The 22,900-nt window shown below is 46.1% G+C and overlaps 2 pseudogenes; one reads left to right on the top strand and one right to left on the bottom strand.

Moving 5' to 3' along the window:
- Positions 1–10,462: 10,462 nt before the first annotated feature.
- On the bottom strand, positions 10,463–10,585 carry LOC136650431 (5S ribosomal RNA; annotated as a pseudogene).
- A 7,411-nt stretch (positions 10,586–17,996) lies between these two features.
- On the top strand, positions 17,997–18,117 carry LOC136650689 (5S ribosomal RNA; annotated as a pseudogene).
- Positions 18,118–22,900: the final 4,783 nt, after the last annotated feature.

A 22,900-nucleotide genomic window follows, 5' to 3' on the forward strand; every position in this document is an offset into this window, starting at 1 on the left:
GGAAAGCTGAGGCTGAGAGAGAGAAGAACTACACTTTACATCTGCCAGTATACTGTGACTATGCAACACTGGCTTTTCTGTTTTGACCATTCTGGACTCAAACAGTCTTTCAGTTCCGTGTTTGTAGGGCAGGCAGGGTTGGCATGAGCAAGGCTATGAAGGCCTGGCTGTACACTGCCACTTCTCTCCCCTTAAGTCCATTAACATGATTAACATAGAATCATAGAGTTGGAAGATACCCACAAGGCCATCTAGTCCAACCCTCTGCCTGCAGTCAGATGTCCTCCTAGAGCAGGGGTGTCCAAAGTTTTTGCAGGAGGGCCACATCGTCTCTCTGACACTGTGTCAGGGGCCAGGGAAAAAAAGAATTAATTTGCATTTAAAATTTGAATAAATTTACATAAGTTTACATAAATGAATATATTAAAGGTGAACTTATATGAATGAATGAAGGTCTTGCAATAGCTCAAGGCCTATAAAAGACCTTGCACAAAGCAAGGCTGGCCTTTCCTTTACTGCCGCTACTGCATCACAGATGTGAAACAGCAAGCAGTGGAGGGAGCCCTCATCCCACAGTTCATGCAATAGGTCAAACAGCCACCCTCACGCTGAGAGCAATTGTGTCTGGTGAGTGTGGGCTCCAACAAATCTCCAGAGGGCCAGAGACTCACTGGAGATTGGAGGCTCCCTAAGGGCCGCATTGAGAGGCCTCGAGGGCCGCAAGTGGCCCCAGGGCCGGGGTTTGGGCACCCCTGTCCTAGAGCACTGTATAATCACAGGTGAAGAGCTTGTCAATTTGCAGCAGTCTATGGGCCAGATTTGTCCCCATTCATTTCCATTTCTCTCTAGACTGTGTTCCCCCCATTGATGGTACACTAGCAAACATTTGCATGACATAGGGCACAATCCTAACCCCTTATGTCAGTGCTTTCCAGCACAATGACGTGTGCTGCATCCTGCAGTTGGGTGTCACTCACAGAGGCCTGCTCAAAGTAAGAGAATGTTTGTTCCCTGACCTCAGAGCTGCATTGCCCTTATGTCAGTGCTGGAAAGGGAGGGGCCTTATGTCAGTGCTGGAAAGGGAGGGGCCGCTTGCACCCTGCGGTGAGGCTCCCTGCAAAACCTACTGCTTTGCACCCCTTCTAGCTATGCCGTTGGTCCCATTAATCCTAAGCATTTGGTCCCACTCAACTGCTGTCTGTTGCTCAGTGCAACATAATTACAGCGGTCTGCCAGTAGGGGGCAGCTGTGCTGCGTTCCTTAATATGGTCAGTCTCTTGAAGTATTTATAAAATGTAACTTCTTGTAAACACAGAACTTTTGGAACATGCCTGTGTTTTGGTCTCGGTTTCGGATTAATCATTTTACAGTTGCAGAATCTCAACAAGGAGTTAATCAGTAACTCAGATCCTTATCAGCTGCTCTAAGCAATTTACTCCTATCTTACAAAGCTGGGCTGTTTTCTTTATCTTTTTTTAATAAGTAACCTAAGTAACCTAAGAGAATAAATACACCTGTTCTTGCTGTGCACAAGCAATTCTCTCTTTCATCGAGCTATTCCATAGGGAGTGAACTTGTTTTCTTCAAGGTCAAGGGGCCTGCTGTGGCCTCAGTTTAGCAAGCTGTTTAACTTCCAACCTTATGCTTTCAGAAATCCATGAAAGGAAATTAGAGATTCTTGGGCTTAATTCTTCTTGAGTTAGTAAAACTATGCTTGGCCTCTACCATTCCACACTGCGGAATGGGGACACATGATGGAATAATCTTCTCCTCCCCAAAAAATAATTTCATGCATGTAGAAACCTAGCATGTCAGGGAGAATGCTCCCACATGTGCTACTTTTCTATGCACATCGATTTTTTTTTTTTAATGAAAGGAGCACTCATCCAGGTGAACTTCCATCTGAAGTTGGAGATGTTACTGCCCAGACACAGGTACCATATCAATTTCCGTCCATTCCTGGTACAGTCCATTTCACTGAGAACTAGGCCTCAGGAAGGCATATTCTGCAAAATCCTATTGGATCATTCTGGATGACATCTTGTCCAGAGATCTGAAAGAAGGGCAAAAATGTTAAGTATGGCTTTCAGAAAGTAGGAATCGGTGAAGAGGTAGGAGTAAATAATGTAAAACAGTTTTAGTCTGAGTGCAGTAGATTAGATGGGCTGGATAGTTGACAAATAGTTCAGAATCTCTGCAGGTCACTTTGCAGTGCAAATTGTCCTATTCGTGCACAATGGCATGGATGAATTCTACCAGTCCCTTCAATCTTCAGATAAAACAATCTTCATTGCTATGTAAGGTGGATCAGCCCAAAGGAGGCTTCCATCAACAATTCTCCTCCACAGTTGCATAGCTAGAAGGGGTGCAAAGCACTATGTCTTGCAGAGAGCCTCACCGTAGCATGCAAGGGACCCCTCCCCTTCAGAGCCGTTCCAGGCAGTGGAATGGGGGAGGCCCCTTGCACCCTGTGGTGAGGGTCCCTGCAAGATTTAGTGCTTTGCACCCCTCTAGCTATGCCATTGCTCCTCAACCTACTTAGAGATTGACTGCTCTAAGGGCCCAGTCCTATCCAAATTCAAATCCTATCAGTGCCAGTGCAGCTGAAATGCAGCCTTGAGGAAAGGGAACAAAAGTTCCCTAACTTGGAGGAGGCCTCCATGATTGCCACCCCACCACAGGATGCAGCGCATACGCCATTGGCACGGCAGCACTGGCGCTGGAAAATTGGATAGGATTTGGCCCTAAGTCAGTAATATGTAATGGTTCTTAAAAATACTTACATATCAGTTTTGCACAAAAGCCGAGAAGCCAAAAAGAACAAAAGTTTGTTACTAAAAAGGAAAGATGCTGTTCAATTTCAGAAGAGATCCCAGGCAACAAATGTAAACGTGCAAACCAGCCTGGCTACCTTATTCCCAGGCTTCCCACCGGTTTAACCTTGGTGCCAAAGAAATTAGAAAGTAATCTGGGTGCAAGTCAGTGCTTCCATGCAATTGCCATCCTTTGCTCGCTCACTTTTTACAGAGCATTCAGATGACCTTGTTCCCAGATCATTAACAGCCAATGTTTTCTGCATTTGCCTCCTATGCTTTTCAAACCTGATTTGTGGTACACTTTTTCTTTTCTTTTCTTTTCTTTTTTGGAAGGAAGCTGCAGCTCCAGCCTGCCCAGCATAGGTGGACAAAGTGCTATGATGGCTCCTATACCTTTTAAAGGACCCCTGATTGTTCTTCTTCCAAACACAAGCCCCGTGAATGAGTGGCCCAAAGGAATCTATGTAAAGATGGGGGAATAGCTCAGATTTTTAGACCTTACTGAACTGTTCCTATATGCACTTACCCTGTAAGTAACACCCACTGAACACAGTGGAACTTAATTCTGAGGAGACATGCATAGGATTGCATATGTACATATGGAGTACAAACCTATGCCACAAGACACAATCATTAACGCTTTAAACCAAAACTGGTCACCCCCCCCCCCCCCAGTTTCAAAGGAGGGTTAAATGAAACCCTCTTTGCAGTTTCAATCAATTTTATTGCTTCCTCTCTCTACCCCCCCATGTGCGTAACTGACTGACTATCTCATAATCATTTTGCAATTTGAAGAAAAAGAGAAATAATGAGATTAAGTGAATAATTAAAAATCCTCCCTATGGAATGGAAATTGGTATGGGGCAATTTACAGAGACACTGTTCAACTGGCAGTTACACACCAAAACCTCCCCATCCAAGATTGATGGAATGAAATGGGCTCAGCTTGCAAGCAATAAGCTTCTTTTTGAAATCACTAGGCACCCTTGCTGAATGAAGCTTACTTGGGAGTACTAAAGGATCTTAGTTATGGGGATAGCAGTACTAGTTAATATAGCCATATATTAACTACAGGGTACAACCTCTGTTTTAATTTTATTTGCGGGGGGGGGGGGAAGAGAAGCTCTCAACAGTACTGAAGACATTTGGAAGGATCTCTAGAAGAGTAAACTTTAGTTCAAACTTTAGGGAAACTTTGTAACCACAACAGGAATTCTGTAATGGAACAAGCTGTCTAGAAAGACTGTAAAACCTCTTTCCTTGGAAATTTTTTTTTTTCAAGAAATCTGGCAAACCCAAGCATTTCTTCCTGAAGGGTGTTTACATAAATGAAACCAAGAATATGTCTCTAATGTGCACTTCCTTAAATTTTAAATTTACAACTGAAAAAATGACAGAACTAACAGCACAAGCCTGTACGTGTCTACTCAGAAGTCAGTCTCCTTCATTTTTAGTCCCAGGTAAGTGTTTCATAGGCAACCCGATGCTAACATGGAAGTGAATGCCGCTTATATCTGAATAAACACAAATTGCTGCCTGAGCATTTGTAGGATTAGAAAAGAAGAAGAGGTTTCAAACACAATGGCAAGAATGAGAGCGGGGGAAATACAGTAGTGAAAGAAAGAAAGAAAGAAAGAAAGAAAGAAAGAAAGAAAGAAAGAAAGAAAGAAAGAAGAAAGAAAGAAAGAAAGAAAGAAAGAAAGAAAGAAAGAAAGAAAGAAAGAAAGAAAGAAAGAAAGAAAGAAAGAAAGAAAGAAAGAAAGAAAGAAAGAAGAAAGAAAGAAAGAAAAGAAAGAAAGAAAGAAAGAAAGAAGAAAGAAAGAAAGAATATAGCCATGGGGGGATAGCAAGAGGACAGGTTGAGGGATTAACCAAGAGAAGGAGAAAGATCAGAAGAACCAAGTCTCATGAAAATACATCTGTTAATATCAAGAGATTAAACAAGAGAATTTAAAGGTTGGAGTTCAAGAAGTAAGTGCAAAGGGACCATGAAAAGAGAGGAAATTATTCCCTCTCAAAAAACAAAGAGCTCAGCAGTGGTGCAGCAAAGCACTAAGTGTTACAGGGAGCCTTGTCATGGCATGCATGTGTCCCCTCTCCCTCCCCTTTGGAGCCATTCGGGGCAGCGGGGAGCAAAACGGTGGTGTGAGAATGTGTCACGTATATGATGCCCCAAGTTCGTTGAAGGAAGGTTGGGATATAAATGTGATACAGATAAATAGGAACAGTTTTGTTGGGTGCATCTAGCTGTGTAAAGCACTGGCTCCATTGGGTAGATTAAGTGGCCCTATATTTCAGGGGACCCTTGGAAAATGGGGCCTTAAGAGTCATTCCATCATTGCCACATGAAGACTAAGGATTCAGAGGTGAACTCAGGGCCCTTGGCTGCTGCCTGATGATGACGATGATGATGATTACCATCATGTGACTGGACACATACCCCCCTGGGAAACTCACAAGCAGTGCATGAAGATAATGGGCCACCCCCAACTGGCTTGCCCAAGCACTGGCACTCATAGGTCAACATCCTTTTGAAGTGCCATTTAACTATTATAATAAATAGCTATTGAGAGATATAGAGCCCAACCCTATTCAACTTTCCCTGGTGTAGGGAACCATGCCAATGGTTCAACCCTGGTGTAGCCATGCCGATGGGGTGTGTGCTGCATCCTGTGGTAGGAGGGTAGTTATGGAGGCCTGCACAAGGTAAGGGAACATGCAGCTTGGGGCTGCACTGCAGTTGCACCAGTGCTGGAAAGTTGGATAGGACTGCGCCCGTAGCCTCCTTTCTTTGGAAGAAACCAATGTGTTGGTGCTGAGAATCTAGTAAGAAATTTATCTGAAGACAGGCACTTTTCTCATTTTCAAAACAGTGAGATCTTCCTTTGCAGAAGGGAAGCAACCAATGAGGTCTTTCAGGCAAGGCTTCAAGCTTCTACTTTGTCCAGGGTGCCGGGCAAAGTAAAACTGGAATCTTGACAAACTGGAGCAGAAGTTTGTGGACATGCTGAAAAGCTAAAGAACCAGAGGAGCTGAAACGTTCCCTCCGAGATGCATTCAAATTGAAACTTGTGCAAACAGGGAGAGCTTCTGTTTTACTGTAGAGTACATCAGATGGAATAATTACTCCAGAGTCAGGATTAGCAGCGTCACATGCCTGGCGGGAGTCATCACATGCCCTGCCTGCTACCTGACGGACGTGTTTCCATTGAGCAAGGAACGGTGCATTCCACTGCACCCTCGGTATGAGAGATCACCACCTAGCCTGGAGGGCTGCAGGAGGCACTGGAAAAGTAGATTTGGGAAGAGCCAAATACCTGTCTGGCAGCAGGCTTACGTGTTCAGGTGCACGTAATGCTGGATTTGTATAAACACTAGACGAAAAAAAAACACTTTATTGTACTTGTACTTGTACTTTATTGTGTTGTACTTATGCACAATGAATACGATGCACAGTGAATTAATTTTGCAATGTCTCCTAAAATACAGCCCATCTTCAGTCTCCCCTCCCTTGGGCTTTCTTCCCTTGGACTAAGGAAGCTTTGCTGAAGGCTTTTAAGGCGGAACCCTGTTTAATCAAGTCGATTCCCCAACCCCCTGTACAGAGCCTGAGCAAAGCCTGAGTAAAGATTCAGCAAACCACACAAGTTGCTCACAAACAGGACCCCCAAAAGGAGAGCACCCACTGAACTGAAAAGCATGAACAAGTGATTTTCAGGCACATTGGTGTTCCGTAAAAGGTCTGCAGGTGTGCTGTGGAGTTTTGGAGCACAGTGATTGAAAATTGCGGAAAAACTCTTGCGGGTTCTGTGGCTTTGTTTCTAGGTCAACTGTAGTAATAAATTGTCTGTCCCTCTTCCTCCGCCAGCTTATCCACTGTGAAGATCTGATCTCCAGTCCCTCTCCCTCAGAGCATGTAGCAGCCACAGCTTGCAGGATCTTTTGCTGAGCGCTCCAGTCACTTCAAAAGGCGTTTATGCCACTGTCAGAGCCTGGCCCTCCCAAGGTTGCTCAAACCGCCCTGTGTCCAAGTCTCCCCCATTTAGTGGGCAGGGGCTTCTAGTGCAGTTGCTAAGTGCTCCACCAAAATAGTTGTTCCCGCAGCCATCTTCCAGATTTCCATTAACTGTCAGTCTCTCTTTGGGTTCTGTGTGGTCACTATTCCTGTAATGATGCCCATTGTCAGTGGTGTCGCTAGGGGGTACGGGGGTGCAGGCCACACTAGGTGACCTATACTACTGGCCAAAATTTTTAAAATCTTGGTTTTTTCGCATAATACCATCATGTTATATATCAGTCGATGTGGAATTTCATGCAGAATGCAATGAAACAAGCCACACTGAAATAGCTCTATTCTTTCAAACGTTATAGCAAAAAAAAAAAAAAAACCCAACAGGGAGGGGCAATGGTACATCACCATGCCAACTTCCCATGGCGTTGCCCCTGCCACCGAATGGGAGGTGGTCCATCATGGGGGTTCACGCTGGGCTTCCACACCGGGTGACGGAAACCCTAGTGATCCCGCTTCCCACTGTTCTAGTGAAGAATAGGGGTGATTGAAAGTGCAGCCAATCAGAGGGTGCCTTCCGGCAGCCAGCCCAGCAGCCTCCAGCGGACTATGAAGAGGCCTCCCCATTCCTGCAAAAACAACCCCCTTGGAACAAAGCAGATTCCATCTCCTGGGCGATAACAATCCCTTGTGTTCGACACTGGCTTCCTCTGACTTGGATCAAAAGAGCCATTCAGCGGTTGGGCCAATGAGTGAATCTTGTGACTGCCTTTCACCTACACATGCTCGCCAGACTCAACAATGGATATAATAATGCCCATTATGCCGTGTTAAAAATAACATGGAGGGAAGTAATGCTTCCTTTTAGCTGAGCCTGATATTTCTCCCTCTTCGCTAGTAATGCTGGTGCAGGGGCATTTCAGGAGAATGTGGATTAAATTAATGTGTTTATAACCAACAAGAGACCTGGAAAAGGAAACAAGATTTTTGCTTGAACAACGTAATGATATTGGGTATTCTCTCTGTGTGCCCCCCCCCCCCGAAAGTTAACTGTACTGTTTCTCAAACTGTGGGTCGGGACCCACTAGGTGGGTTGCAAGCCAATTTCAGATGGGTCCCCATTCATTTCAATATTTAATTTTTAATCTATTAGACTTGATGCTCCCGTGGTATGTGACTGCATTTGGGGAAATGTGACAGACCTGTATTTTTAACAGGCCACTATGTATATTCCTTTAACAATGCTAGTAAATGGGACTTACTCCTTGGTAAGTGTGGGTGGGATTGCAGCCTAGGATTGCTAAAAATGTTTCTGCTTGATGTCACTTCCGGTCATGACATCACTTCCGGTGGGCCCTAACAGATTTTCATTCTAAAAACTGGGTCCTGGAGTTAAATGTGTGAGAACCACCGCTGTGGGTTAAAGAACAAGACTGATGTTCAGGATTGCAAATGTGTTAGACCTGGGGGGAAAATTGCAATCACTTTAGCACTGGCAGACATTTGCTGGTTTGGCCAAAGGTATGATGCAGAATAGAGCAGAGCTAGATAAACCATGGCTGAATGCAGTTGATAGTTTTGCACATTGAAGGTTGTACATCATTGCTCAGGCTCTGCACTACTTCACTGCACTGCCACCTCTGTTATATTTTGCAGGTTTTGTGGGGCTTCATAAACCTGCAAAACCTGTTTAAGCCATTTCTGTCCAACGTTGCTTATACACAACAGGGATCAAAAGTGTACACCTGTGGCCTGGGCAGAAATGGGTTAAACAGAGGTGACAGGGGAATAAAAGAAATGCAGGGGCAATGATGCACCTATCATTCCAAGTTCTTAAAAAAGAAAAAAAAACTGCTGTTTGGCTTCAATCCAGTTTGTTTGCATTTGATCAGTCCATCCCCTGGATCGCATGATTACAGACCTGCTGGAGATGTGATGCTGGCCTGGAAAGAAAGCATAGTCTTACATAAGTTAGCACTCCAACACAGAAATGTTTCTTGGGCTTGTTTGACAGGGGTGACAGGCTGGAGGACACAGTGGCGGTGTATTAACTGAGCTGAAGGCACAGATACTTACTTAACAGTCACTAGATGCAAGATGCATCGACCAGCAACTCCTTTCAAAATTACATGTATGACACTGGAGGACAAATGTTCTAGTAAGTGAATCTCACAGACAAGGGATCTTGTTTAGGGTCACAGTCCCTGGGACGATCCCTGGTAAATAGGGCCACAGGACATCAGTAGTGTGTTAACTTCAAAGTCTTTCAGGTGCCAGGCTCAGCTGTGAGAACTTTATTCTCCTCAGATCTACCTCATTTCCTGAGTGACTCATCAAAAGTTTTGATGTCTAAACAAGAAATTACCATGGGCCCAAACAGAAGAAATGGCAAAAGCCAAGAGCAAAATCTCAGATGGCAACATCTGTACAAGTATATCATTTCTAGATGTTCTCCAATTAGAAAGAAGACATAAGAAGAGCCCCACTGGATCAGGCCAAAGGCCCATCTAGTCCAGCTTCCTGTATCTCACAGCAGCCCACCAGATGCCCCAGGGAGCACGCAAGACCACAAGAGACCTGCATCCTGGTGCTCTCCCTTGTCGGCTGCACATAAGAAGAGCCCTGCTAGATCAGGCCAGAGGCCCATCTAGTCCAGCTTCCTGTATCTCCCAGTGACCCACCAGATGCCCCAGGGAGCATGCTAGACCACAAGAGACCTGCATCCTGGTGCCCTCCCTTGTCGGCTGCACATAAGAAAAGCCCTGCTAGATCAGGCCAGAGGCCCATCTAGTCCAGCTTCCTGTATCTCACAGTGGTCCAACAGATGCCTCTGGGAGAACACAAGACAATAAGATACCTGCATCCTGGTGCACCTGGCGTTCTGAGGTAGCCTTTCTAAAATCAGGAGTTTGCACCTCATGGTTTGTAATCTGTGATGGACCTTTCTTCCAGAAATCTGTCCAGTCCCTTTTTAAAGGAATCTAGGCCAGATGCCAGCCTCACATCCTGAGGCAAGGAGTTCCACAGTCTACATGCTGGGTAAAGAAATATTTTCTTTTGTCTGTTCTGACTTTTCTGACAATCAATTTTAGTGTAAGTCCTCTGGTTCTGGTGCTGCATAATAGGATCTTCACTGAATTGAGTCGGAAGGATCTTTGCTGCACCAAGCTTTCATTTAGGTTAATAATTCATGGCAAGACTGGGTGCTCTTTGGTCATGCACATGACTGGACTGGCAAGACACATGACTGAAGTCAAAGGGCTGTATTTAATTATGTCAACCAAACAATTGAAGAAAAAATATTTTGACTTGGCAGTAGATGACTCGTGGCAGAGACAGAAGACGACAACTAGGCAAAGAAAGGCACACAAAATTAACATGAATGGTGTACATAAGGGCAATACCGGCTCAAGCTAGAAACCAGGGCAGGACCATCAGAGCATCTGACAAAACAGGCTCTAGTCCATGAAAACATAAGCTACCAGAAATCTGTTTGCTTTAAGGTGCTTCAAGATTCTTTGCTTTTTCAAATGCAACATATATCACATGTAACTCCTCCCTTTCATAATGGAACTCCAAGGGCCATATATAAATCACCAATGGTTGGCAACCTTCAGTCTCGAAAGACTATGGTATAAGCCTACAGCACCCGGTATTCCCAGGTGGTCTCCCATCCAAGTACTAACCAGGCCTGACCCTGCTTAGCTTCCAAGATCAGACGAGATTGGGCATGTGCAGGGTACTAGCATGCACCATTATCCTATCCTCCCATTTTGAATCCAACCATCCTGCCCCTTTTCTCTCCTGGGACTATATAGCTATATTGCTGGCTTAGGTCCCAGCAAACACATAGGCAGAGGTGTTTGTTTTTATTTATAATGACATAAAAACACAAAACATTGCACTTTGGTGTTCAAGGTATTTTCCAGAATTAAGACTGATTACTTTTCCAGTTAGAAATAATACTGTGGCTACATCTGCTGAGATTATATCACCTACCTAGTATACTTCTAAAGCATTTGAAATTAATAAAAATGAGAACTCGGAATAAAAACACATAACACCGCTTTCTGCCTGCTCCATTTTTTTTCCGAATGACAAAATCTGCCAAAAAATAAAACCATTTTCAAACAACTCTACCCATAGGCCACCAGATGGCCTACACAGAAGTGTAAAATATTTTTCATGACCTCTGGAAGGCCTCCTGATTGCCACCCCCACTACAGGACGCAGCGCATGCTCCATCAACGCAGCTGCATTGTCATACAAGGCAGGGGATAGGATTGAGCTGCAAGTTGCAGCTCTTAACAGATATTGCTAATGCTACTAAGGACACAAGCCTAACCAGATCTACTCAAAAGTAAGTCCCATTTTGTTCAATGGGGCTTACTCTCAGGAAAGTGTGGTTAGGATTGCAGCCTAAGAGAACAACTTTCCTCTGGGCAAAGAGGCACTTTTCCAAGTGGTGCACCTATGATATTCAAAACAGGAACTACCCCTCTTCAACCCAGTGCAGTGTCTTTTCTAGTGGCTGTTTGCTGGTGTTTCTTCTGCATCTTTTTAGAGTGTGAGTCCTTTTGGGGCAGGCTATATTTATTTGACAGCAACTGTTACCCTGCGCATGCCCAATCTCATCTGATCTTGGAAGCTAAGCAGGGTCAGGCCTGGTTAGTACTTGGATGGAGACCACCTGGGAATACTGGGTGCTGTAGGCTTATACCATAGTCTTTCGAGACTGAAGGTTGCCAACCATCTTATTTATTTAATAACAACAACAACAACAACAACAACAACAACAGGTATTTATATACCGCCTTTCTTGGTCTTTATTCAAGACTTTATTCAAGGCAGTTTACATAGGCAGGCTTTATTTAAATCCCTTATTAAATAGGGATTTTTACAATTTGAAAGAAGGTTCTTTCTTTCAAGAACCACTACATTCAGGTGTTTCATTCTGATCTGGCTTCACATTCTGGCCTCCATCCTCCCACGCTCAGAGCAGATGGAATAGCTCGGCTTCAGCTTGTCAGCTGCTTCAAGGTCGCACGGTGCCGGTGGCCTCGAACTGGCGACCTTGTGGACGTTATCTTCAGGCAGACGGAGGCTCTACCCTCTAGACCAGACCTCCTGCCTATTTACTTACTTACTTACTTTTGTGGTGTACAGTGACTTAGCTAGAGGGGGTGCAGACCACTAAGTTTTGCAGAGAGCCTTAGCGCGGCATGTGTGTATGTGTGTGTGAGATCAATGCATGCTGCAAAGTCACAGATCAGCCAGCCTCCCATAGATGGGCTGCCATGCACACATTAAAAAAATGCTCTCTTCCTCATAGAAGGTGGGGTACCTTCCACAATGACTGAAGTGTCCAGTGAGATCAAAGGTGGGGGTGGTCTATCAGATATCTCAGTTCTAAACTGTAAACACAAGCATGCTGAATTGTGCTCAGAAATATTGTGGGAGCCCTTTGAGCTCTTTGAGGACTGGTGAGACATGATCCCCAAGGTGCAGAGGACTGGTGAGACATGATGCAGCCAAGGTGCAGAGCAGCCACCAGTAGGTTCTGTTGGCAAAGAAATGGGAATCGGGTGGGATGGGAGTGGTCACAGTGGCCCTGGCATGTGCCGTAATGCAATCTCCCATCCTAGGTTGGCCATGCCCCAGCAGGCTCTTCAGAGCGACACTAGCAGAAAAGTTGGTGTATATCTGAGGAGTCCTATAGGGGACCCTTCAGAAGTGACACTGAGATAAATGTCTTCCCTCTTGCCTCTCTCACCTGGCCTCCCCCCTGCCCCAAACAGTACATTGGATGTAGCAACCAGTAGGCCAATATCCTTGCATCTCAGTGCTGGCCTCAGATAGGTTTGGGCTGTTATTAGTTTTTGAACTTTCTTCAGAGGCAGCCCCATATATAATACTTCACAGGAGAATAATCTGAAGGCTACCAAGGCATTGATAATCATGGCTGCGCTTTCTCTAGTTTGCTGCTGTTTTAGTACACGTTTCATGATGGGGCAGAACTTTCATGTTTCACGTTTCATGACATTAGTCATGACGTTTCATGACATTAGCCATGATGGGGCAGAACTGCTGCCATTTTTGGAATCAGCGCCCCCAATATACCCAGGAACAGATCTAACTTAAAAGTTAAAATGCATGTTGGCCTGGGTATTCCACTTCTCTGATCCCATCCGACTGTGTTGAAAATAGCCTGCCTCACCTAGGAATTTTTCCCTTTAAAAATGCATGTCTTGTGGGAAGAACACACACTCTTTCCAGTGGCTTAACCACCAAGGAATTACCTGCTCGTAGATGGTCCTAGGCCAACCCCTGGGGGCTGGGGGATAAGAATAGGCCCTCAGTTTGGCTGTACTTGTCGTAAGAGGTGACTAAACAGCCACCGGGTAGATGGGACTCGTCAGCCTGGGAAGGCAGCTCATCTGAGAGAAGGAAAACTCTGATCCCAAATCTCCACTGCCTTGTGGCTACATCCAGTTATGGAAAAGGCTTCAGGAGTCAACCTCGAGGCAAAATCCGGAGCCAGAGTCCCTGAGGCAGTTCATGGCTGAACACAGTCACGTTCTGGCAACTCCTGCGACGCCACTGGAACCAACCGTATTGGCCTCTGCCTTTCCATTGGACCATTTCAGCGACGTGGAGAGGGGGGATTTGCTGCATGGGTAACAGTCTATCCTCCATATCTACTTTACCCAGGCTTCGCGCACTGGAGAAGACACTCTTCCAGAACCACCATTCAGAGCACGATACCATAGTCTTCCGAGACTGAAGGATGCCAACTGGTACACGTTTCTAGACACTAATCCGTGTAAGTTACTCAGGGACCCAAACAGTGTTGGAAGTTGATGCAGAGCCAAGAGTACAATATGCTGGACAAACAGAGGAGAATGTGAGAGATGTGGAGGGGAGATGAAAGCAGGGGTGTCATCTCAGCGCTTTTCCATACAAGCTAATAGGGGGAAGAGACAAAGGGAAATGTCCCAAGAACCCATAAACCACTATCATATTTCTGTGTTATACAGTATAGAGCCAGTATCTTGCATGCTGTTTACATCTTATATATCTCAGATCCAGGATGTGGCCTGCTATTTTAGTCTCACACTGTATAGATCCGGGATGAAGGTTGCTGGGCATCACAGGGCCAATCCTGGACATCTGGCCTCTCTCGGCTGGCAATTCATTCAGCCTCCAGTCAAACAATCACCCCTCTGCTTGCTATACTAAGATCATCTGGGTCAGCTCCAAAGTATTACCTTGGGGGATTATGGAGCATTATCCAAGTGTTATTAGTACACGATTGCAGTGTCTATGTTCCCGTGCATTTGCTCTCTGTGAATATTGGGGGTGGAGGCAGTGCAGTGACTTTAACCTTGAATAGGGGGACAGGAAGGGGGCTTTCCCAAGGAAGGAGAAAGTGGTTGTATCAACCATGGCATTACAGACCGTTAGATGGTTCCGGCAGGCTAGCCATAGATAAGTGAAATACTGTGTTTCAATGAATACAAGCCCTCTGAAAAGGTTCGATTATTCAAAACCACTTATTCCAGTGCAGTGTCCTTCATACAGCATACAGTGGCCCCTTCTAATATGAGATTGTCTACTGGGGATTTAGGGTTTTGGTTGTTTGATCTTGTACACAAACACCCAGATCCAAAAGCTGGATGCAGGGAAAAGCTCTGATGTGCACATGAGGCTTCTGAATTGTCAAGATTCAAGCTCAAATATGAGACATGGATCCAATTTATGCACCACTCTCACCTTCAGGAAGACAAGGCACATCAGCACATCACTGAGGGACAGCGTCAGAATGCCAGATGCAAGGGAGGGCACCAGGATGCAGGTCTCTTGTTGTCTTGTGTGCTCCCTGAGGCATTTGGTGGGCCACTGTGAGATACAGGAAGCTGGACTAGATGGGCCTATGGCTTGATCCAGCATTGCTCTTCTTATGTTCTTAAGTCAAATGAGCCTTGTTATACCAATAAACCAGACAACTCAGGTGATGTACATATTGTTTCAATGCTGTTTCTTTATGTTCCCAAGCTGTTGCTGCTGCTTTGCACTCTTTCCTCTTCATTTTACTCTCACGGTCCTCAGCCTCTTTCGCCCAACTGCTGTTCACCCAATTGACCACGAGTGATCCACGTGATTCTTTTACGAGCATCCATGAGATCATCCTGTCATGACTCCGTTCAACCACAGTAGCACATGTAGTACATGAAGCTATAAATGGTTGTATAGAAATGGATGCCCAAAGGATCCCTTCCTCCTGCACAAACCTGACTGGATGTTAAGATCTTTCTCTGCAACCTCCTTCAGTCCTTCTGTGATTAGCAGTTGGCAACCAGAGAGCAAGGGCCTTCTCAGTTGGGGCACCTGAGCTCCGGAGTCTCTCCTAAGGCCATGTTTGATTTGCGTTTGCATCGGGTATCCAACTCTTCTTCCAGATTTTTTAAGGATTTTTTTAATGTCAGCATCTTATCTGCTCCGAGGCTCATTGTGTTTGTTTTGCCTGATTATATTGTAGCTTTGTATTCTGTTTTTAATCCTATGTAAGCTGCTGCTCTAGCCACAGCAAAGTCTGATTTGCTAACAAACAAAGGGAAGGGTGCAGAGAAGAAGACCCCCAGTGGAACAGCCTGAATGTGTTTCTGACGAGGGCCAAAAGTTACTGACAGCTGTGGGGAGGGGGTGCTTTGGAAACTAATGAAAATAGACACAAAACTGCAATAAGTACTGTATTTTATAATACTCTTACATTTTGAGCACAATCCTATGCTTGTCTACTCAGACGTAAGTCCCATTTTCTTCCATGGGGCTTGCTCTCAGGAAAGTGTACATAGTATTTCAGCCTTTGTGTATGATAGATATTGACTTTGGTTTTGTTTTGTTTTAATGTATCTTTTAGTATCTTTTTTTAAATATTTTTTTTAGTATAAAAAATGTATCTTTTAATGTATCCTAATGAAGAGCATGTGATCTATGGGATCTTTACTCATTGTGATCTTTACTAATTTCCAATAAACTGTATCTTCATAGAATCATAGACTTGGAAGGGACCTATTAGGTATTAGTCTGGTGTGCTCCCTGGGGCATTTGGTGGGCCACTGTGAGATACAGGAGGCTGGATTGGATGGGCCTATGGACTGATCCAGTGGGGCTGTTCTTATGTCATCGAGTCCAACCCCCTGCCTTAGGCAAGAAAAAGATCTTGAGAATCTTCGTTCCACATTTTTAAAAAAGTCCCCTACAAGGCTGAAGGCATCTTGCAAAGCTCTGAACCAGAAGCAGTATCTTCAAAATGGAAGTTGGTCTCACCTCAATGGTTTCATAGCGACTGTCACTAACCACAATGTTCTTCGACCGACTAAACGTTTATGCAGCATTTATTAATTAATATTTTAATGTAGCATCACAGGGTTCATTAATTAGATTGTTAAGCCCTTGTTATGGAAACGGAACGCCTCTCATTTGCATGCACGGTAATTGCCTCTTTTAGCTGTCTCTGTAGGGGTAGACATATATCAGCTCCTGCTAGGATAGGGGTGTTTCATATAGTGGGCCAAACAGCATTCATGATGCCTGCTGAGGGCCGGAAATGACATCATTAAGCAGATGATGCCCTTCAAGGGAGAGTCGCCACAGGAGAAGGAATGGGGGCAGCACCCAGATTGCGAAGCGGCCCCTGCCAGCTCCTCCTCCTTCGCACCCCCTACCCATTACAACAGCAGGCATTTTGCTAGTCACTGAAGAGGCCACTGGGCAACTGCTGATCCCTGACCAGCTGTCAGCCTGGCACACTCTCATCAAAATAACAGACCTTCTCACATGTTTGCATTCTGCACTGTTTCACTTCTCTAAGGAGAGCACGGTTGTTTTTTTCCTTCCCTTCCATTTCCTCACAGTGCTTTGCTCACTCCCTGCTTAACAAACAAAATAAACCGTTTTTAACCAGCACTAGATGGGGAGGGTGGAGGTCTTTTTAAAGAGGAAAGCGACTTAACACAGACAAGGGTTGCTTTCAAAGCCTTTCCCCGGAGTTGCTGTCCCTCCCTCTGTCTCTACTTAAGCTTGGGAGTAAGCCAGTGATTCACAAATCTAGGTTTGTGACCATCTCTTTCATACTTCCAAGAACTGATGAATGTACCCTACCTTAACCCTGCAGAGATAAGGCAACCCCAGACCCACATTGGTCCTTCTCTCAAGAGCTCATACCAAATGTTGTTTGAACTTGCAAGATACACCTTCTCTCTGCTTTCAACCTGAAGGAAACTGCCCCATCAACTTGACTACTAAAGAGCACCTGCATGCCTGTCAGTGCATTGCAAAGAACAGTGGCATAGCTAGAGGGGGTGCAAAACACTAAGTTTTTTCAGGGAGCCTCTTCGTAGTGTGCAAGCAGCCTCTCTCCCTCCCTTTCAGAGCCATCCCAGGCAGTGGGAGCAAAACAAAAGCGTATGGAAGGCTCTGAAGGGAAGGAGGAGGGGCCACTTGCACACTGAGGTGAAGCTCCCTGCAAAATTTAGTGCTTTGCACCACTGCGCCACTGGCAGAGCGTATATTCTGAGTTGTGTTTGGAGATGACACACCCATCTACCTTTGTGTAGCACTGAACCTTCCTTCCCTGCTAATATGCAATCTGGGCAGCAGTGACATCATCCTAAGGAACTGGGCATGGTTGCATCAGGATGTGGTAGTGTGGCCACGACTACATGGGGGAATCACTGAAGCAGGACTATTGCCCAGAGAGCAAAAATCCCATCCAAGTTGACATCCTCAGACAAGGGCGAGGCCCCAGTATATCAAGAGAGGAAGGACTGGGACTCCCTAAGTGGACTGGCCTTTCTCCAGTGGGACCTCCATTATGCCTCCCTTGGAGTGGCTCCTCCTTTCCCTGGCTTACCTCTACACAGAAGACAGAGACCAGTGGATGCCGTGTTTAGTTCACCCACTTGCTTGCTTGAGTAGCAAAGATAGCCAGAGGAAGCCGATCTCACAACCTTCCCTCTGTTCTGCCTCAGTGCAGCAACTGATCTAAACCACATGGCCACAGTGGGGGCAAGCAACAGCTGCCACTGCCTGCCTTCTCTGTCTGATGTGGGGAGGAAAAGGAGCCCAGAAGCAGTGGCAGCACCTTGTGAAAGATCCCCTGGAGGGCATTCTGCAAAGCCCTGTTACCCTGCACATGCCCGATCTTGTCTGATCTTGGAAGCTAAGCAGGGTCAGGCCTGGTTAGTACTTGGATGGGAGACCGCCTGGGAATACCGGGTGCTGTAGGCTTATACCATAGTCTTTCGAGACTGAAGCTTGCCAACCAGTCCCCCCCCAAAACCTGGTTCCATCTTTGAGCCCAGTCCAACATTTTTGAGGGCTGGAATCCTATAGCACTTACTTGAGAGGAAGCCCCATTAAACTCAGTGCGGCTTGCTTCTGAGTAGACACACGCAGGATTGTGCTTTGATCCCCTTTTCTGGCTCCCTCTCAGTGCAGCCGTTCCAAAGGGCCTCACTTTGCTTGCCTTTCTGACTCCGCCGAAAGTGAATGCGCTTCACCCACTCCCGCATGCCATGGCTGGGTTGAGAGAGCAGGCCATGCGCTACGTGGGGGGGTCCATGCTGCAGGCTCCTTATTTAGCCTGTGAGGAGAGCAATGAATATGAAGGTGGGGTTGATGTGTCTGGGAGATAAATACAAGCAAGGCAAGCTAGAAATACAGGAAATGGGAACTTAGGTTCCTTTGCATTTTTCTTATGTGGCCTGTCCATATTCTCATAACATACATTGCGAACTGGTACTTAGATTTTTTTGTTTGTTTAATCCACCCTCTCCATCCCCTTTTCCTTGTGTCATGTTTATTATAACTAGAACAGTGGTTGCCAAACTTTCAACAACTGTGCTGCGCTACGCTGGTCTCTGTTCAAACCATGCTTATCATTCTGGCATGCGACTCAGAAGAAGCCACTCCATCTTCATCTCTGGGCGATGCTCCAAGCAGTCGTGTCTGTAGCCCACTGTCCCAGCAGATGCGATTGTCTGGATGGTCACACAATGATGTTGGAGCGGCTTCTTGTGAGCGGCAGGGCAGAATGGTAAGCTCTGCTCACACGGCAGAGGGATTCAGCGTTGTGCTGGATCCGGCTCATGGGTCATGGTTTGGCAAGCACTGGACTAGAAGCTTGATTGTGGTTGGAGAAACATCCTGCAGGGGTAAAACAGATTGGAGTGTGCTGTGAAAATTCCCAGTTTTCCCAATTTTTCTTTCTATATGTGACCCGTCTAGTCCCCCAGAGGTTTCTGTGATGCCCTAGAACAGGGGTGTCCAAAGTTTTTGGCTGGAGGGCCACATCATCTCTCTGACACTGTGTTGGGGGCCAGGGGAAAAAAAGAATTAATTTACATTAAAAATTTGAATACATTTGCATAAGTTTACATGCATGAATAGATTAAAGATGAACTTATACGAATGAATGAAGGTTTTGCAATAGCTCAAGGCCTATAAAAGGCCTTGCACAAAGCAAGGCTAGCCTTTCCTTTGCTGCTGCTACTGCATCACAGACAGGAAACAGCAAGCAGTGGAGGGAGCCCTCATCCCACAGCTCACGCGAGAGGTCAAACAGTCACCCTCACGCTGAGAGCAGTTGCGTCAGGCCAGTGCGGGCTCCAACAAATCTCCGGATGGCCAGAGGCTCATTGGAGACTGGGGGCTCCCTGAGGGCCTCATTGAGAGGCCTCGAGGGCCGCATGTGGCCCCAGGGCCAGGGTTTGGGCACCCCTGCCCTAGAATCCTAGGGTGGATGTTTGGACAACCTGAGCAGGGGCCACTGTCCTGGGAATGTTTGGAAGCAGCCTGTAGGGGCCCACCCCTGGAGGGACCTGGAGCAAGCTTGTTCCACCCCCACAGAGGCCTCAGATTGGCTAGAGGGGGAGGGGGTTCCAGCACCCTTGTCCTCCTCCCCAGCAGAGCTGCCAGACCTGACCTAGAAGCAGGAGCTGTTTACTTCACAGCTCCCTGCTTCACACTGACTGCCTCTCATCCCTGGCCTCCCTGTTTTATGGAGCAAGCCCGCCCCCTTTGGCCCCTCCCCTTCCTCCAGGTGGGGCAGAAAAGGCCTTTCCTGTTCCTGGCTTGTTTCCTGTAGTGTTCCTTGTTTGCCCTGCCAGCTCCCTCTGGCTGGTTGGGGTGAGCCAACCTGCTTTGCCCCCTTCAAGGGCAGTGAAGCCTCCCCACCCTGGGCATGGGGTGCCTGCTCCAGGGTAAGTCGGGGGTCAGGTCATCTGGGAGGGGCCCCGACACAGCCCCTTTGCAGAAAGACTGCATTGCAGAGCCAAGAGGTCACTGTGCAGATTGCTGGCTTTCCTCATCTGGGTATCTAACAGGGCCTTCTCTGCAGTGGCCCTCATCCTATGGAGCTCTTTCTCCCAGAAAGAGTGCCTGATTCTAGCAAAGTAGTCCTTTGTGGAAGTTAAAACAAATATGGTAGCCGTGACTGTTTAATTATTCTCCAATGTGATTTGAGACTGGGCAATTTATTTTTGTTTTTAAAATGCTTATTTTATGGTCATACCTTCAAGGTTACATTATCTGCTTTCCTTGTACCTGTAAAAGACAGAAGACAAACATAGTCTTCTTCAGTTGCTAGCCAGATTTCAGATTTCCAGGCCAGAAATCAAAAAGAACATCCCGCTAGAAGTCCAAGAGCCAGTTTAAAATAAACCCTGAGACGCTGGTTGCTCTGCTTGCCGTTAAGACTTCCTTCCTTCTTTCTCCACGAACAGCACTGAAAGAATGAGGTGGGCTCGCTGAGGGTGGCCACAGAAGATGACACAACAACCAGACAATTCTGCTTAAGGTTGCATGGGAGTTTTTTTTCCCCCCACTTCTTAAATAGCACTCTTGGAGCAGGGGGGTGAGGGCAGTGTCTCTGAGACAAATTTTATCAGGGGGTACAAAGTTTCTTTTGGGCCCCTTTGCAAAGGGGGAGGGTGAAACAGAGCAGGGGAGGGTGGTGATGGGCAAGCAGAATACGGGCAGGAGGGGTAAAGCAGGGTGAGGGGAGGCTAGAGACAGCTGGAAAGTCTTTGGAGCCCAGGTCTACCTACCCATGTGGCATCAGTAGTGTCCCCAGCATCTCCAGTCATGGCAGTGTCCCCAGCAGATAGGAAAACGTCAGATCCCAGGAAATTTCTGGGCCCCCTCCTTTGGCTCCTGGGCTCCCCTTTTGACCCTGGGCCCGGATACAAATTACTCCCTTTATCCCCCTCTCCTAGGCCCTGGGTGAGGGGCTGATCTGAGTGGGGACTGTGGGGGGAGGGAGCAAAGAGTTAAAGTCCCCCTGTCCCATCATGGTCCAGATCTAAATTGGGGCCTCACATGGCTGCACTTTCTGCTTAAAATACCAACATGTGGGTTGCAATCATGCAGTCTGTGACATCTCATTTGGCCCTGGGTCACATGTAAAAAGGCACATAATAGAACATGAGGGATATCATCAGAAGTAATAGCTTTTTTCCTGTTTGTGGTTGTTTTTCCACCATTATAAGGAGCAGGCATAGACAGGAAGCTCAGAGTCAGTCAGCCTCAGTTTTTTTTTAAAAAAAGGGCAAGACCAGTGTAGCTGCTCACAAAATTCCTGTGCCATCAGATTCCACCCTCTGGTTTTTCCGTGTAGGAATCTGGTCTAAATCGGCAAGTTGAATCCCTTCACTTAGATTAATGGTTGCCAACGTCCTACCACACATGTACATGAAGGAGCTATAGCAGAGTGTGTATGGAACAAGATCATAGAATGTTAGAGCTGGATGGAACTTAGAGGTCATCCAGTCCACCCCCCAGAAGCATTTAGTGGACCACTATGAGATACAGGAAGCTGGGCCCTTGGCCTAATCCAGCAGGGCTCTTATGCTCTTACGTTCCCCGATCAGTGCAGGAAAAGGATGATGTATCTGACCACTGGATGCTCAGGATTAATATCATGGAGTTGCTATTAGGGCTGTGCATGCTACATCAGATACGATGTCAGACTGATGCAAGGTGACATGAAATTTGGCACCAAGAGAGAGCATTCCACTGATGAGTGCTACCACTGAAAAGGCTCTTTCCCTAGTCTTCACTTACCTAAACTTTGAGAGTTGGAGGAGCTGAAAATTCAGGTGGAAATGTTTGCCCTCAGGTGATCCGGATGTCACATTTTGCATGTCTACTGTCCCCTGCACCCCCACAGCCCCTAGCAACGCCACTGCTACTAGCTGTCTCTGTCCCACTGCTCAGTTCCGGTGGGTGTTACATTCTGAATGCTGAAACCATTAAGGAACATGCAGTCCTTTTGTTAAGCCCCTACTTGCCCATGTTTGTCAGACAAAACCATAGCGACAGGCCCATCCATTCCCTTCAAGGCAGCCAAATTTGCAACACTGTCCAGCAAAGAGGCAGGACATGCTACAATCTTGATCGATGTTGCCAGTTGCGCTCATCTCCTTCCAAGCTTCCCTGTGGCATTTGGCAGGCATTTTTGGCCTATCTTTTTGGAAGGAGAAATGATGAATTAAATGGAATGTCAAAGACTGACTCATTCAGTTATTTGTCATGTTTTTGTGTTGATAAAGGGATCCTCCTGTTACATTTGGAAACCGATTGAAAAACAGGATCCACTGACTGTTGTGGAAATATGACTGTTGAAATACTGTACTCAAAATGATACCAGTCATCAGGGGTGTCAGCTTTTTTATTGACTGGGCTCTTGCGCTTCCAATAAAAGCCAGACATACCGAAATTTTGCAGGTAAGGCTTTTCTAACTACTTATGCCCATGCAATAAACTTTCCCCTGCTTAATGTTTGCTTTTGGGGCTGCTGAAAATGGCACAGGAGCAGAGCCAGTAAAAGAAAAAAAGTTGGCATCCATTCAGTCCATCTATCCCCACAACAAAAACAAGCTGCTCAGTTATGGCCAAAGATCAATCCAAGCTGATGAAGACAAAATCCTCACTGACCCTGAATCAAACCCAAAGCAGAATTCTACCCAAAGTGGGATTTTGCTCATTACATCACAAGATCTCGTAACTTATT

This window comes from Tiliqua scincoides, chromosome 4 (genome assembly GCF_035046505.1).
Source record: "Tiliqua scincoides isolate rTilSci1 chromosome 4, rTilSci1.hap2, whole genome shotgun sequence".
Lineage (NCBI taxonomy): Eukaryota > Metazoa > Chordata > Lepidosauria > Squamata > Scincidae > Tiliqua > Tiliqua scincoides.